Source organism: Triticum aestivum, chromosome 1D, assembly GCF_018294505.1.
Source record: "Triticum aestivum cultivar Chinese Spring chromosome 1D, IWGSC CS RefSeq v2.1, whole genome shotgun sequence".
In the NCBI taxonomy this organism is placed as follows: Eukaryota; Viridiplantae; Streptophyta; class Magnoliopsida; order Poales; family Poaceae; genus Triticum; species Triticum aestivum.
The window spans coordinates 473,199,809-473,215,159 of NC_057796.1; positions in this window are offsets into that span (position 1 = coordinate 473,199,809).

The window sequence follows — 15,351 nt, forward strand, 5'->3', positions numbered from 1 at the left end:
GTATATGTCAGATGAAGAAAAAAATGCTCAATCTAGAATGAACATGGCATAAAAATACTACAAATACAACAACACACTTACGTGGGACACATAGAAATCATATAAAGCTTTGTCACACTCAGTGTCGATGTCAAAACCGGCGGATCTCGGGTAGGGGGTCCCGAACTGTGCGTCTGAGGTTGATGGTAACAGGATACAGGGGACACAATGTTTACCCAGGTTCGGGCCCTCTCTATGGAGGTAATACCCTACTTCCTGCTTGATTGATCTTGATGAATATGAGTATTACAAGAGTTGATCTACCACGAGATCGTAATGACTAAACCCTAGAAGTCTAGCATGTATGACTATGATTGTATCTCTCTTTCCGGACTAGACCCTTCGGTTTATATAGACACTGGAGGGGACTAGGGTTACACAAAGTCGGTTACAGGGAAAGGAATCTTCATATCCGGACGCCAAGCTTGCCTTCCATGCCAAGGAGAGTCCCATCCGGACACGGGAGAAAGTCTTCGGTCTTGTATCTTCACAGCCCATTAGTCCGGCCCATGTCCAACAGGCCGGACGCCCGAGGACCCCTTAGTCCAGGATTCCCTCACTAGCCCCTGAACCAGGCTTCAATGACGAGGTGTCCGGCGTGCAGATTGTCTTCGGCATTGCAAGGCGCGTTCCCCTTTTCGAATACTCCAAGATAGTCTTCGGACGCGACGAAAGTGTCCGGATCTGCAACACAAGTACCACACATACAACTGCAGAGAGTATAATATTCACGAGTCCAATCCGCTGACAACTTTTTGTAATGTGACATCACATCTGCCCGGGCATTATGTCGAACCGCTTTCGTCTGCCGTTCCATGTTTCGAGACGCGGTTTTCATTGGCACGTCTTGTCGAAGCAGAGATCGTGTCCCTTATTGCGGGATTCTCATCAATACGGGCGTGGGTAATCCAACCGTGCCGTTCGCACAGCCCTTGGGAATAGGCTAGTTTTAAGGCGAGTGGGGAGGCGTTTGATATACACTGCCTTTATAAGGAGATAAGGATTCTCCTTCTTCATCCACGCCTTCTCTCTCCCCGCCCTTCCATTCTCGAGCTCCAGCGCCCAAGTCTTCATCTTTTCCACCTCAAGCAAGCACTCAACCATGTCCGGATCTGGAGGGCAAGGCAAGTGGATGGCCTCCTCCGTAAAGGAGAAGGACATCACTGAGCTTCGGGCGGCCGGGTATCTGGCGAAGGAAATCGCCCACCGTCTTCCGGCCAAGGGGCAAATCGTCCCCACCCCGAAGCCCAACGAGAGGGTGGTGTTCATCCCCCATTTCGTCCGCGGGTTAGGGTTTCCTCTCCACCCTTTCATCCGCGGACTCATGTTCTATTACGGGCTAGATTTCCATGATCTAGCCCCAAACTCCTTCCTCAACATCTCGGCATTCATTGTCGTGTGTGAGGCCTTCCTCCGCATTCCTCCCCACTTCAGACTATGGCTCAAGATGTTCAACGTGAAGCCGAAGGTGGTGGATGGCCAGCACGTTGAGTGCGGAGGTGCCATGGTGAGCAAGATGCCCAATGTCACCTGGCCCAAAGGAAAATTTGTGGAGACTGTCAAGGAGTGGCAGAAGCTGTGGTTCTATATCACAGAGCCTCGCGACGCCACCTGGGCCGCAGCTCCCGAGTACAAGTCCGGAGCTCCAATGCGGCTCAACTCCTGGATAAAGAAGGGCCCAAATTGGTCTTCGTTGGACGAGCTGATAGCGCTGCAAACGCGCATCCAAAGCCTGATGGACAAAACCATCAAGCTCGTCCACGTGATCCAGGCGATGGCCAGCGAGTCACCGCCAACCGCTCACTCTCCCAAGGCCAAGGGCGACGACGAGGTGTTGTCCCAAAGGACCTTCCCAGGCCAGGGAGAGGTTCAGGAGGCTGTCAGGGTGGCGCCAGAGGGCGAAACCTCGACCGCCGGACACATGGGGGGGGCAGATCCCCATGGAGACTGGCAACGGGGGCCATGTTCAGTTCGGCCCCCAGCCGAAGACGGTTCCGGAGACCTATACAGATCCGGAATCCGGAGAGCAGCCTCCTTCGAGAGAAGGAGGTGTGCTTATCCCGCCGGTGACCTCTGTCCAACCAGAGGCACCGGATAATCTGCTGGAAGCGCTACGAGGCGCGTCCATTGTGAGGAACACCGTGCCCTTATGGGTACGGTGGTCGAGAGGGTTCAGTCCGTCAAGAGCGGACTGACCGAAGCCTGCACCAGTCTGCTGACCGGCTTTGAGGTAAGCGACGCAAAAGAGGAAAATCCCCATATAGACAGTAGCCCCTGAGACACTGTCCGGTGTTCGGAAAGAAAATCCAGATAGAGGATCAAGTCATTTTCGCAGGAAACTAACTAAATATGTCTTGTGTGAATGTGCAGGTGTCGTTGCTGGCCGCAACCTCTCATGCCGCTGAGGTCTCCGGACTAAAGCAGAGTCTTGAGCGGGCCGAAGAAGAGCTCGGCCTTGTGAAAAGGCAGCTTGAGGACAAGCAAGGTATGTTGTGGCTAGCTGCTTACTCAGAAAGAATAAATGGTGTGTAATGACCGTAATGTCATGGTATTTGTAGGAGCGGCGACCGAGGTCGAGGTCCTTAAAAAGGCCCTGGCCGAAGCCGAGGAGAAGGCTGCCAAGGAACAAGCCGCCCGTAAGAAGCTCAAGGCCATGCTTAACGAGGTCCAGCAAGAGCTCCAAGACGCTATGAAAAAATGCGAGACCTTGGAGTGCGATATTTCAGCTCGAGAGACCGAACTAGCCAAGGCTCGCCAAAGCGCGGAAGAGGCCCGGGTTGAAGCCCAGGGTGCCCTCCGGGAGATACAGGAGGCCGAGAAGATCGCGGCGGGTAAGGCGTTTAGTATGCAAAAAAAGTATGTGAAGAAGAAGTATTTCTTACTAACACGGATTCGGAGTTCTCCAGGGGCATTTGGGGATCTGCCGCGCAGTGTGTCCGACGCTGCGGAGTTCTTCCGAGCCAAAGAAGGGAGCTCAACGGAGAAGCTGTTCTGGTCGAAATATCTTGCGCCAGAACATCTAGTGCCCTTTAGCGATCAGCTCAAACAGTTGGTCGAGCTGCATAGGGTGGCTGAGCTAGCCATGAAGGATTTTATAATCCGGCTGTGGCCTGCCGAAGCTATACCCGACAGCTACTTCAGTCTCGTGAAGCGGCTGGTAGATGCCTGTCCTCGGCTGGACGTCGTCAAGTGGTCGGTCTGTATCGAGGGCGCGCGCATGGCCTTCGCCCGCGTCAAGGTGTGGTGGGCGAAGATGGACGCCGTCAAGCTTGTGACCGAGGGATCGCCGGAGGGCAAGGAGCACCGCACACCCGAGCGGTATTTTGAAGACGTCCTGGAGGGATCTCGTATTGTGGCGACGCAATGTGCGCAAGACATTATTTTCGAATGAATACATTCATGTTGTCTCTGCCTTGTATGATAAAACAAAGTCGTTATGTAATATAAAGTTCGTGTTTTAGAAGATTTTTACCTCCTGTGCGGCCGTATTGTATGAAATCTAAGAGTTGGCCAGTCGTCGGCTTCTGCCCCCACGTAGGTAGTACGGGGGTGTTCGGGATGGAATCTAAACACTCTTGATCCAATTGTTTGGTCCTTGAAGGAGGTGTTTAGCGCAACAAACCAGGCAATCAGACTATGCGGCTTGAACACCCTCACTTAGCCATAGGAGTTTGACAATAAAAAATTTAGGCGTAGCCCCTAGTATCCGAACTAGGATGCTGTAAACACCTGATCGGGTAAGTACCGATTCCTCGCATAATGCGGAAAAAATCTCTAACGATTTGAAACCTCCGAAGAGCTGACCGGCTCTCGCTGCATCATGACAGTCAGTTTTCGGCTTTCTCTACTGAGGTGCTCGTCCGGGTAAACCAGGGCACAATCACAGTAGTTCTCCCTTTACTACCTTAGCCGATATAGTGGAACGTAAGGTAGCAAGCACAGGAGCCGGGCAACCCAACTATTGACCAAAGACATGATTCGGAGCCAATGCATATAGTGCTAAATTCGGGGTGCCGAACCATACTGTAAAAAGTGTTCGGACTTTGCTGCCGTATTGCGGGGCGCTATGAAGCCCCTGGCAAATTGAAACGTACCAAAGTATACGGGTGCAATTTGATAAAGTTATCAAAAAGGGAAAAGAATAAAGGGTAGTAAGCTAGAGCCATAGAATTTGGGCCGCAAACTGTTTCCATTATAATTTGGTAATACTTCAAAGAGCATTCATACAAATAGTGCAATAAGTAAAAAGGCTATTTAACATGCCACAACCAACGGAGAGCTGCGTGTGGGTCCCTCCGAAGGGACCTGCTATCGGGCCATCAAGGAAGGCCTGTGGAAAAGAAACCTAAAAAAGGGGGAAACGGAAATAGTGAAAGTATTTGTGTCCGGAAGCGGTCGAGCCGTATTATGGAACACAAAGTGGTTATGCCTCCGCCTGTGCCCATGGTATTTTGAGTGCGTAGTTATGTACGTGCGGTACAAATGCCGCCACATGATCGGGACTGGAGCGGAGGCCGAATTGCTAATCGAGCTCTTGATGAGCTGAGCTGTCTTGCTGCAGAATAGTCCGGACTCTCTTGACAGTGTCCGGGAGCTCGGCCGCCGTATTAAGGTTCCGCTTGAGAAGGCCACTCTGTACTTCTGCTGCTAAGGCCGCGGTGTGCTCTTCGGTACGGAGGGAGCGTCCGTGTTTCCATTAACTGTTATGACGCCGCATGGCCCGGGCATCTTGAGCTTGAGATAAGCGTAGTGTGGCACCGCATTGAATCGAGCAAATGCGGTTCGTCCAAGCAGTGCGTGATAGCCGCTGCAAAAGGGGACGATATCTAAGATTAACTCCTCGCTTCGGAAGTTGTCCGGAGATCCGAAGACAACCTCTAGTGTGATTGAGCCCGTACATCGGGCCTCTACACCTAGTATGACTCCTTTAAAGGTAGTCTTTGTGGGCTTGATCCGTGATGGATTGATGCCCATTTTGTGCACTGTATCTTGATAGAGTAGGTTCAGGCTGCTGCCGCCGTCCATGAGGACTCGCGTCAGGTGGAATCCGTCAATTATTGGATCAAGGACCAATGCGGCTGAGCCGCCATGACGGATACTGGTCGGATGATCTCTGCGATCAAAGGTGATCGGACAGGAAGACCATGGATTGAATTTTGGGGCGACCGGCTCCATCGCATAGACGTCCCTAAGTGCGCGCTTGCGTTCCTTCTTGGGGACATGGGTAGCATATACCATGTTCACCGTTTTGACCTGAGGGGGAAACTTCTTTTGTCCTCCTGTGTTCGGTGGCCGAGGCTCCTCGTCATCGTCCTCGCTTTGCGACCCCTTCTCCTTGTTCTTGGCATTTAACTTGCCGGCATGTTTGAAAACCCAACAATCTCTGTTGGTGTGGTTGGCTGGTTTTTCTGGGGTGCCATGTATCTGGCACGGACGATCGAGTATGCGATCCAGGCTGGATGAGCCTGAATTATTCTTATTGTATGGCTTCTTCCGCTAACCGGACTTAGAGCCACTGAATCTGGCGTTGACCGCCGTGTCATCGGCATGGTTGCCATTGTTTCGACGTTTATGTCTGTTGCGTCGGGGCTTGCCGTTGCTATCCTTGGCTTCAGAGGTGCCAGGTTCACTTGCATTATTATTGCAACGGGCTAGCCAACTATCTTCGCCCGCACAGAAGCGGGTCATGAGTACCGTAAGGGCTGCCATGGACTTCGGCTTTTCCTGCCCGAGATGTCGGGCGAGCCACTCGTCGCAGATGCTATGTTTAAAGGCCGCTAGGGCTTCGGCATCCGGACAGTCGACGGTCTGGTTCTTTTTAGTTAAGAACCTAGTCTAGAATTTCCTAGCTGACTCCCCGGGCTGTCATCTGCATCCGGAGGTCGGACGTATGTTCCTTGGAAGTATTCAAGGAAGGCTTCTTCTGAGTCTTCCCAGCTGCCAATGGAGTTTTCGGGCAGACTGTTCAACCAGTACCGAGCTGGTCCTTTGAGTTTTGTGGGAGATATTTGATGGCGTGGAGATCATCACCACGGGCCATATGAATATGGAGAAGAAAGTCCTCAATCCATACCGCGGGGTCTGTTGTTCCATCATATGATTCGATGTTTACGGGTTTAAACCCTTCCGGGAATTCATGGTCCATTACTTCGTCAGTGAAGCAAAGAGGGTGTGCGGCGCCTCTGTATCGGGCCACATCGCGACGTAGCTCCGATGGAGTCCGTCTGCGGTTTTCGGCCCGGGCGTGACTAGGATTGTCACGTCCGAATAGGTAGCCGTCGTCATGTGTCGGGGCACGTCCTCGCGGTCTGTAGATTGATCTAGCATGTCCTGCTCTATTGTCCAGTTTCTGCCACGGGTCGTAGGTATGTCCCCGAGCTGTTTTATCTCTGCCCTTACGGTTAGGTGGAGCGGGCTGGTGTTCGGCTTGAGTTGCCGCTTTGTCCCGACCGCGTGGTGGTCGGTCAGCCGCATTGCACGATGATGGTATGGGCTCCAGTGCCTCATCGTCGAACTGAGGTAGCAGTTTACGCTGCGGGTAGCTTTTGGCTGGGCACTTGAGGTCGTATTCCTCGGTTGCCAGGACGTCAATCCATCTATCGTTTAGCAGATCTTGATCATCTTGAAGCTGCTGCTGCTTCTTTTTCAGGCTCCTTGCAGTGGGTATTAGCTGGCGCTTAAAGCGCTCCTGCTCGAGAGGTTCCTCAAGCATGATAAAATCCTCGTTGCCGAGGCTCGCCTCCTCCTCGGAGAGCGGAAGATAATTACTGTCCTCCGAGTCTTCGTTTATGGCCTATTCGTCATGGCTAACTTGCCCATCCTCCCGTTCTTCTTATTTGAAAGTTGCTTCAACGGGGTCTTGATTATCTTCGGCACCGTACGGGGTGTTATCTTCTCCTGTGCCGGTGTTACTATCTTTGCTGCGGCGTGATTTTGAGCGGCGCCGTTGACGGCGGCGTTTTGGCGGTATCTCGGGAGGTTTATCCTCAACTGGATCCTTCTTGTTGTCTCCCTTGTTTTCTTCGGGTGTGTCCACCATGTATACGTCATACGAGGAGGTGGCCGTCCAACGTCCGGTAAACGGCGGGTTTTGGGCCTCCTCTTCTCCGGCATCGTCGTCCATACCGTCGATGTCTTCGGAGCCGTAATCGAGCATGTCAGTTAGGTCCTCGACAGTGGCTATGAAGTGGGCGGTGGGTGGGAAGCAAAATTCTCCGTCGTCAGCCTCCAGTTCGAACCGGATAGTATTCGGCTGTGAGCCCCCCGCTAAGGATAGTGCTCGTAACAAGTTTAACATGTCGCCCAAAGGCGAGTGCTGAAAAATGTCCGTGGAGCTAAATTCCACGATCGATGACTGATCGAGCTCGACGCTTGTGGATGCACATGGTTCGGAGCCTGTAGCCGGAAACGAGCCCGAGGCTCCGGTGACACCGATTCCACTCGAGGCAGGGTCTATGTGCGGCTCCGACGCCGCTGGGATTGCGGCATCCGTGGCGGGGTTGAGCTTCCCGTCTTCGGATGGCGCGATCTGCTCCGAATCTAAGGCCAGAGCGGTTACAGGTGCTATTTCCTGGTATGGTCCGATGACAGATTTAGGTCATGTTCATCGTGGTGGTGGGGAGCGGCTGTCGGGGTCTCGAACCCGTCGAAGATCAAGTCTCCGCGGATATCCACGACGTAGTTCAAGCTCCCGAATCTGACCTGACGGCCAGGGGCGTAGCTATCGATATGCTCCATATGGCCAAGCGAGTTGGCCCGCAGTGCGAAGCCGTCGAACACAAAGATCTGTCCGGGGAGGAAGACTTCTCCTTGGACAGCATCGTTGCAAATGATTGAAGGAGCCATCGAAGCCTTTCGACGACGGCACAGTGGAACTCTCAATGAAAGCACCAATGTCGATGTCAAAACCGGCAGATCTCGGGTAGGGGGTCCCGAACTGTGCGTCTGAGGTTGATGGTAACAGGAGACAAGGGACACAATGTTTACCTAGGTTCAGGCCCTCTCTATGGAGGTAATACCCTACTTCCTGCTTGATTGATCTTCATGAATATGAGTATTACAAGAGTTGATCTACCACGAGATCGTAATGACTAAACCCTAGAAGTCTAGCCTGTATGACTATGATTGTATCTCTCTTTCCGGACTAGACCCTCCGGTTTATATAGACACGGGAGGGGACTAGGGTTACACAAAGTCGGTTACAGGGAAAGGAATCTTCATATCCGGACGCCAAGCTTGCCTTCCACGCCAAGGAGAGTCCCATCCGGACACGGGAGAAAGTCTTCGGTCTTGTATCTTCACAGCCCATTAGTCCGGCCCATGTCCAACAGGCCGGACGCCCGAGGACCCCTTAGTCCAGGATTCCCTAACTCAGGGTTATCCATTTCACCATCCTGCATAAATACAAAAGAACAGAAAGAGAATAAACTACTGGGACCAAATAAGCTGGGCACCGAAGGTGGGCTGGGTTGGCCACAACCCACCAGGGCGCGCCCTGGTGTCTTATGGTCACCAGGTGGCCCCCCTTTGGTAATTATTTGCTCCAGTATTTGTTATATATTCCAAAATAATTCTTCGTAGATTTTCAGCTTATTTGGAGATGTGCATAATAGGTATCTCTAACATAACTTTTTCAGGTCCAGAATTCCAGTTGCCGGTATTCTCCCTCTTTGTGGGAACCTTGCATATTATGAGAGAAAATGCATTAGAATTACTACAAAGCATTATTATGCATAAAATATTGTAAATAACAGTAGGAAAACATGATGCAAAATGGACGTATCACGGAGTTGCATCCATGAACAAAAATGTTACAACCAGCAAGTGTTTTTGTTGGAACCAACACCAGCATCAGATGGCTACACAACGCCACCGGAATTGCTACGAATGGGCCATCTCCGCCGGAGCTGCCGTGACCGCCACCACAAGAGCTACAACTGTCGCCGCGCAGAGCTGCAACCGCGGGGTGCAGCTGTCACATGGTGAGGCCGGCCTGCGAGGTCCACGACCGGTGACGAGGACGGCCGGCTAGGGCCGCGGCCAGCAAGGGCGACGTCCACAGAGCACGCACCCGGCGAAATCGATAAGATGAGGGGGACGGGTTCCTTCGTTCGGACGAACGAAGAAGTGATAATTCCCAAGTCCAAGGAATCATCATAACAATTTCCAAAGATGAAAGTGATAACTATGAAGTGTCGAACCCACAAAGAGCTAAAGGTAAGATCAATATTCTCTTAAGTCCTATCTGCCACTGATACGACCCTATGTACACTGAGCGTTTGCTTTCATCTAGAAACGAGAAATAAAACTGCGTTGTGGATATAAAGAGTATAGCTTTGCATGATATCAGAGAGCGGAAATATAAAAATAGGTGCTGCCTAAATAAAGGAAGAATATATTACAATTTGCATAGCTTTACTGTGTAAAATTTCAGAATTTTTGCACGTTCCAGTAAAAATGGTAAATTCAAATACTACAGCAAAAATTTCTGTTTTTGCACTGCACACACCAAACAAACAATTTAAACATCCTAAAAGTAAATCTTGTCACATTATTCTTATGGTACAGTGGTATATACAAGGGGATAATTATTTTTATGAGAAACTTCCAGGAAAAATACTACATTGTTCTCCTGAGCATGAACACAAGTGTTCAAGGTCGACCCTCACTTCTCCAATGCACAACCTTCCAATCGCTTCTCTTTTTGTAAAAAAATTTAGGTTCCCCTTTATATCATTTAAAAAAATGGCGCACATAATAAAGTTTATATTACACAAAAGGAGAAAAATACTCCTTAAAACTTCCGAGTTGTCTCTCAGGCGGCGCTTTCTTTAAAGCCACTAGTCAATGTGTACGTGCAATGCACGTTAATTTGAAAGTATATTTAAGTGCATGCGGATATTAAGTAGGATATTATTTGTGTGTTATTATATGATTAGCATTATTTTTGGCATGAAATTAACTACACGTTAAACGTGTTGAGCGCTCGACATTAAAGCGGTCTAGGTCGTTGGATTGACATGATTTGATGGCCGGAATTAATTGGATCTGCCCCTTTGGGTCTTTTTATATTGGTATAGATTAAGCTAGGCATAAGAGGCAAGTAATTTTTTTTGTATTTTGCATTTTTTTAATTTTTTGTTTCACCCACAACTAAAGAAAAAACAATAAAACAAAAAACAAAATTTACTTAGTGAAAAAAGCAAACAAGTATACACAAAAGTATTAACCCCATGCTATTGTTCCCCTGCAACGGCACCAGAAAAGACCTTCATAATCCTCAAGTGCAAGGAATAATTGTAGCAATTTCCAAAGATGAAAGTGATAAGTATGGAGTATCGACCCACAAAGAGCTAAAGGGAAGATCAATATTCTCTCAAATCCTATCTGTCACTGATACGACTCTACGTGCACCAAGCGTTTGCTTTCATTTAGAAATGAAAAATAAAATTATGTTTGGGGTATAAAGAGGATAGCTTTGCATGATATCGGAGAGATAAAATATAAAAATAGGCGCTGCCTAAATAAAGGAAGAATATATTATAATATACTACAAATAGCGAGTGCGGAATAATGATGGTATGGTGTACAGAATTGTCCTGGGCAATTGATAACAAGATCGGTAATTATTATTGTAATTTTATATGAGGGAGAGGCATGAGCTAACATACTTTTCGTACTTGGATCATATGAACTTACAATTGGACCTCTAGCAAGCATCTGCAACTACTAGAAATCATTACGGTAAACCCAACCATAGCTTTAAGTATCAAGTTCCCTTTACTCCCATAGGCAACAACCCCCTTACACGGGTGTAAACTTTTGTCACTGTAGCCACCCACTATAAAAGAATCATGAACGTATAGCAACACCCTACAACAGAAATCTCCCATGTGTGCGCGGCATGGAAGGCACCATAGGATAGTACCAAAATAAAACATGCAGCTCAAACCAATCAAGATCATCAATCAACCCAAAGAATAAAAGAAATCTACTCAAACATCATAGGATGACAACACATCATTGCTTAATAATATGTGGCATAAAGCACCATGTTCAACTAGGGGATTACAGAGGGGTGCGGGAGAGTGGGCCGCTGAAAATAGATAAGGGAGGTGATGAAGACGGTGATGTTAACTAAGACGATCACCTCCCTGCCGGCACTCCGGCGCCACTGGGAGAAAGGGGAAGAGAGGCTCCTCCTACGGCTTGCTCCTCCATGGCCTCCCCCCTAGATGGGGAGAGGTTCTCCCTCTGGTCCTTGGCCTCCATGGTGCCCGAAGGGGCGAGAGCCCCTCCGGGATTGGATCTTTCTCTCTCTCTGATTACTTCTGTTTCTACGCTCCTGTTTCTGGCCGAAAATCGTCTCTTAAATTCCTAGAGATCCGTAACTTCGATTGTGCTGAAATTTTGAGGGGATTTTCTTCCGGATGTTATGTTTCTTGTAGCGAAAGAAGGGCACCAACAGCCTTACAGGAGATCCACAAGCCAGCCAGGCGCGCCCTAGGTAGGGGGTGCACCCTCTGGGCTTGTGGCTCCCTCGGGCATCGTCTCGCATTGATTCTTGTTCCCAAAAATCACATATATTCCAAAATAATTCTTCATAAATTTTTATCACGTTTGGACTTCGTTTGGTGGATATTCTGTGAAATAAAAAACATGCAAAAAACAGAAACTGGCACTCGACACTAGATTAATAAGTTCGTCCATAAAAATAATATAAAAGTGCACTAAAACCATACATAATTATAATAAATATGGCACGAATACTTCATAAATTATAGATACGTTGAAGACATATCAAGAAGACGCAGTGCATCGGACGGCTACAATCCACGGAATCATACGGCTGCTGGCCGACCGACCCAAATTTGGGCCGGTGCGTCGGCGCCTGGTGCTACCCAAGGTCAAAGTACAAGTCATGTTAAGACCGACATGAAAAAACTGAAAAGACAACAGAACGTCTTTGAGCTTGACACCAACGTCCATCACCTGCCTTCGGCACCACCATAGTAGCCACCAAAAGAAAAAAAATACGGATCACCTCCTCACCCGAGCTCGACGCGGCTTCATCGCTGATATCCAGCTTTGCAGACCTCCAAGGTGGCTCACCAAAAGTGAAGCCATTGTGGTTGAACAATCAGACCGGGGCAACACCCTGGTCACTCCATCGAACTCCAGGTCTGGCACCCTACTACAACTAAGACGCCAAAGGGGGAAACCATGCCTGCCATCCATCAACCACGAACCCAACACACGTTCGGTCTTCCAGATGTCGTCGATGCAGACCACAATCTGCATCTGCTTCTAGACTACCTCCCGAGCTCCACGCCGACGCTGGAGTAGATGTCGTCGCAACGGCAGAGCCCGAGGACACATGTCCACCACAAGGATGTCGCCGCCACAACATCCCCGCTTGAACAGACTGGTTTCCGAATCCATCACCGACCATAGAGACAATCACCTCGCTTGAGAAGAATCCGAAGCTTCTTTATTCAGCATCGCCGTTTCCACCGCCAAAGCCAAGATGTCGAATGATCCAAAAACCTAAGCTACTAGGGCCGTAGAACCTAAAGCTAAAATGATTCGCACACGCGGGATCCGGCGACCCCCCTCACCACCGATGACCGAGAGGTCGTCGACGGAGGGAACCGCTGGAGAACGGCGCCGGAAGGCTAGCCTCTTGCTGGTGGCGGATAGGGTTTTAAGCCACCAGGGACGAGAGGAAATCGTGTATGTTGTATTCTTCCACCAATGGGTTTGTAGTTACAAGTAACTCTTTTTTTTTAAATAGGTCATTTTACCACCTTTCTTTCAAAAAAGGTCATTTTACCACCTTTCTTTCAAAAAAATGTCATTTTGCCATCATGGCCCTGCAAAAAGAAAATAATTACCACCATGGGATTTTGACTGACATTATTGCTGATGATTTTGGGTATTACACGAGGTTCATTGGAGTAGGCGGTTGGTTCTTTTCAGGGTATAAACATGCATTACTTTATTGCTCAATGAAATGGATTACAGGAATAACAAAAGAAAAGGAGTCATATAGATTTGTAAGCCACAAATGACGACCCTCTCTTAGATGTAAAGGCGGCCATATATATACTTGAAAGGTGGCCCTCGTAAACTAGGGAGCAAAGATTGAAAATCCTTTGTAGTCTCATTTATATCCTTCACGGTTGGCGCAACGGTTCCAATAGTACCAACATTGATATCTGAGACAACCGTTTTGCAGTCTAAGGCCACCCTCAATCATTGGCCTTGTCTGTCGGCCCTTGAAAAATAGTGCCGACGAGCCAATATAAGAATATGTTTCATCACAGCAGACTACGCCTTGTTTGTTTCAGCATTGATCTGATTCGAATCACTTAGGCATTTACTTCAATGGCAAAACTAATTCACAATTATATAAGATCATGTTTGTTTCAGCTTTGATTGGATTCAAATCACCTGTAAGCGAATCAGCTCCGCCATTGAAGTACATTTTGAGGTGCTTCAGAAAATCCAGATTCAGCCTCACCGTCAAAACCGATTTGACATAGTTGTTTGCTTCAGGTTCCAGATTCAGTTTCACTGGCAAAACTGGCTTCAGTGGCAAAGCCGATTCAAAATAACTATTTGTTTCAGATTCCAGATTCGGCTTTAACAAAGCAAAATTTAAAGAACCGACCAGTTATCAAAAAATGCCGAGGATGATCTAGTGGGAGATTTAGCCCAATGGGCCAGCAGTGGAACTCTTCATATAACTTCTTTTTTGTCTTTTTATACACTTTGTTGTGACATAGCAAAATCATTAGTCAGAGGTTACCCTTTGCAAAGTTCACTCCTACCTCCTCTCATGGTGGTGACAAGTGTTGCACTCACTGCATGTGCGACCCTCATTGGCCTGCGAGTTTTGTGCTTTTTTGGTTCATTATTTTTCTAAAACATTTGATCTCTTGAATCATGGGTCCAAAGCCTGAACAATTTTCATTGTTGCATTTCTCTCATCGAGATCTTTGAGACTAGAACACATGTTAATAGGGTTGGACAAAAAATCCAAAAACACTTGGAAAACCCTCGGATGAAAATAAATTTTAAAATAAAGAAATAAAAATCAGATAAAACCAAAACTAAACCGGAAGATCTATTTTTCACTTTTTTGTGAAGCAAGCATGCGCGTTTACACTTTTTTCGGAAGCACACATGTGCTTTTCACTTTTCGAGAAGCACATTTGTGCTTCATACGGAACACAACTATGCTTTTCACTTTTTGGGAAGCACAAACATGCTTCATGTACAAGCACATTTGTGCTTTTCCATGAAGCAAAGCATAGTTGTGCTTCACAGTGAAGCACCCATATGCTTTTTCACACTTTGTGCTTCACGCGAGGAAAACAAAAAAAATCATGAAAATCCAGGAAAAACAACTAAAATTTAAAAAACAAAAGAAAACAGAAAACGCCAAACACGTGAAGAAAAAGAAAAAGAAATTCATTCTCCCGTGGGCGCTTCCCGTGGTGCCCACTACGGCTACCCACAAGGGGTACCTGTCAGTTAGTTAATCCCATGATACAGAGGCCAATGGAATAATTCTAGGTCGACCACTAGATTGATTGGCAAGAGCTTTTAAACGTTGCGAAGAAAAAGGAAAATCACAAGTTGTGGTGCCGCGACGAGTTGGGAACTCTTTTGTGATGCCTAATAATCCATTTGTTCATCTATTAAATGATGACATTGATTTCTTCAGAAATGATGACATTTATGAACATTATTTTTGTTCTATGAGCGGTTATACATGGATCTCATCAATGATTTCATTTACCACTTCAGCTATACTTAAATCGCCGGCAAAATGATTTTGAGTCAATTTTTTCTTGGCTATTGATTTCTGCTTTGAGAATCGTGCTTCTTTCGAGAGCTATTCTATGAACCGATTTGGGTTGTTTTTTTACTCACCGCATAATTGGGCCAGTCAAGTTCTATTTGATTGAAGCCCATTACTTGTGTCGCCCAGCTCTCCCCTTTCTCCAAAACGTTTTCTGTTTTTCTGTTTTTATGTGTTTCTCCATTAATTTTTCTTTATTAGTTTGTTTCATTATTTTTATTTTGTAGTTTTTTTTATGCAGGTTGAGTCTAAATGTATACACACAAATACTATGCAATATGTGCGAAAATTATACTATTATATGATTGTTGTTTGCAAACTATAAAAAGTGCATTTTTAGTGTAAAGTTGCGTCCAAGTTTTTTTTTTGCTTTTTCTTTATTGCCTTTCTTCTTAAAGAGAAATACTGATGCCACTAATTCATTGTTCCTTATAAAATTTCAT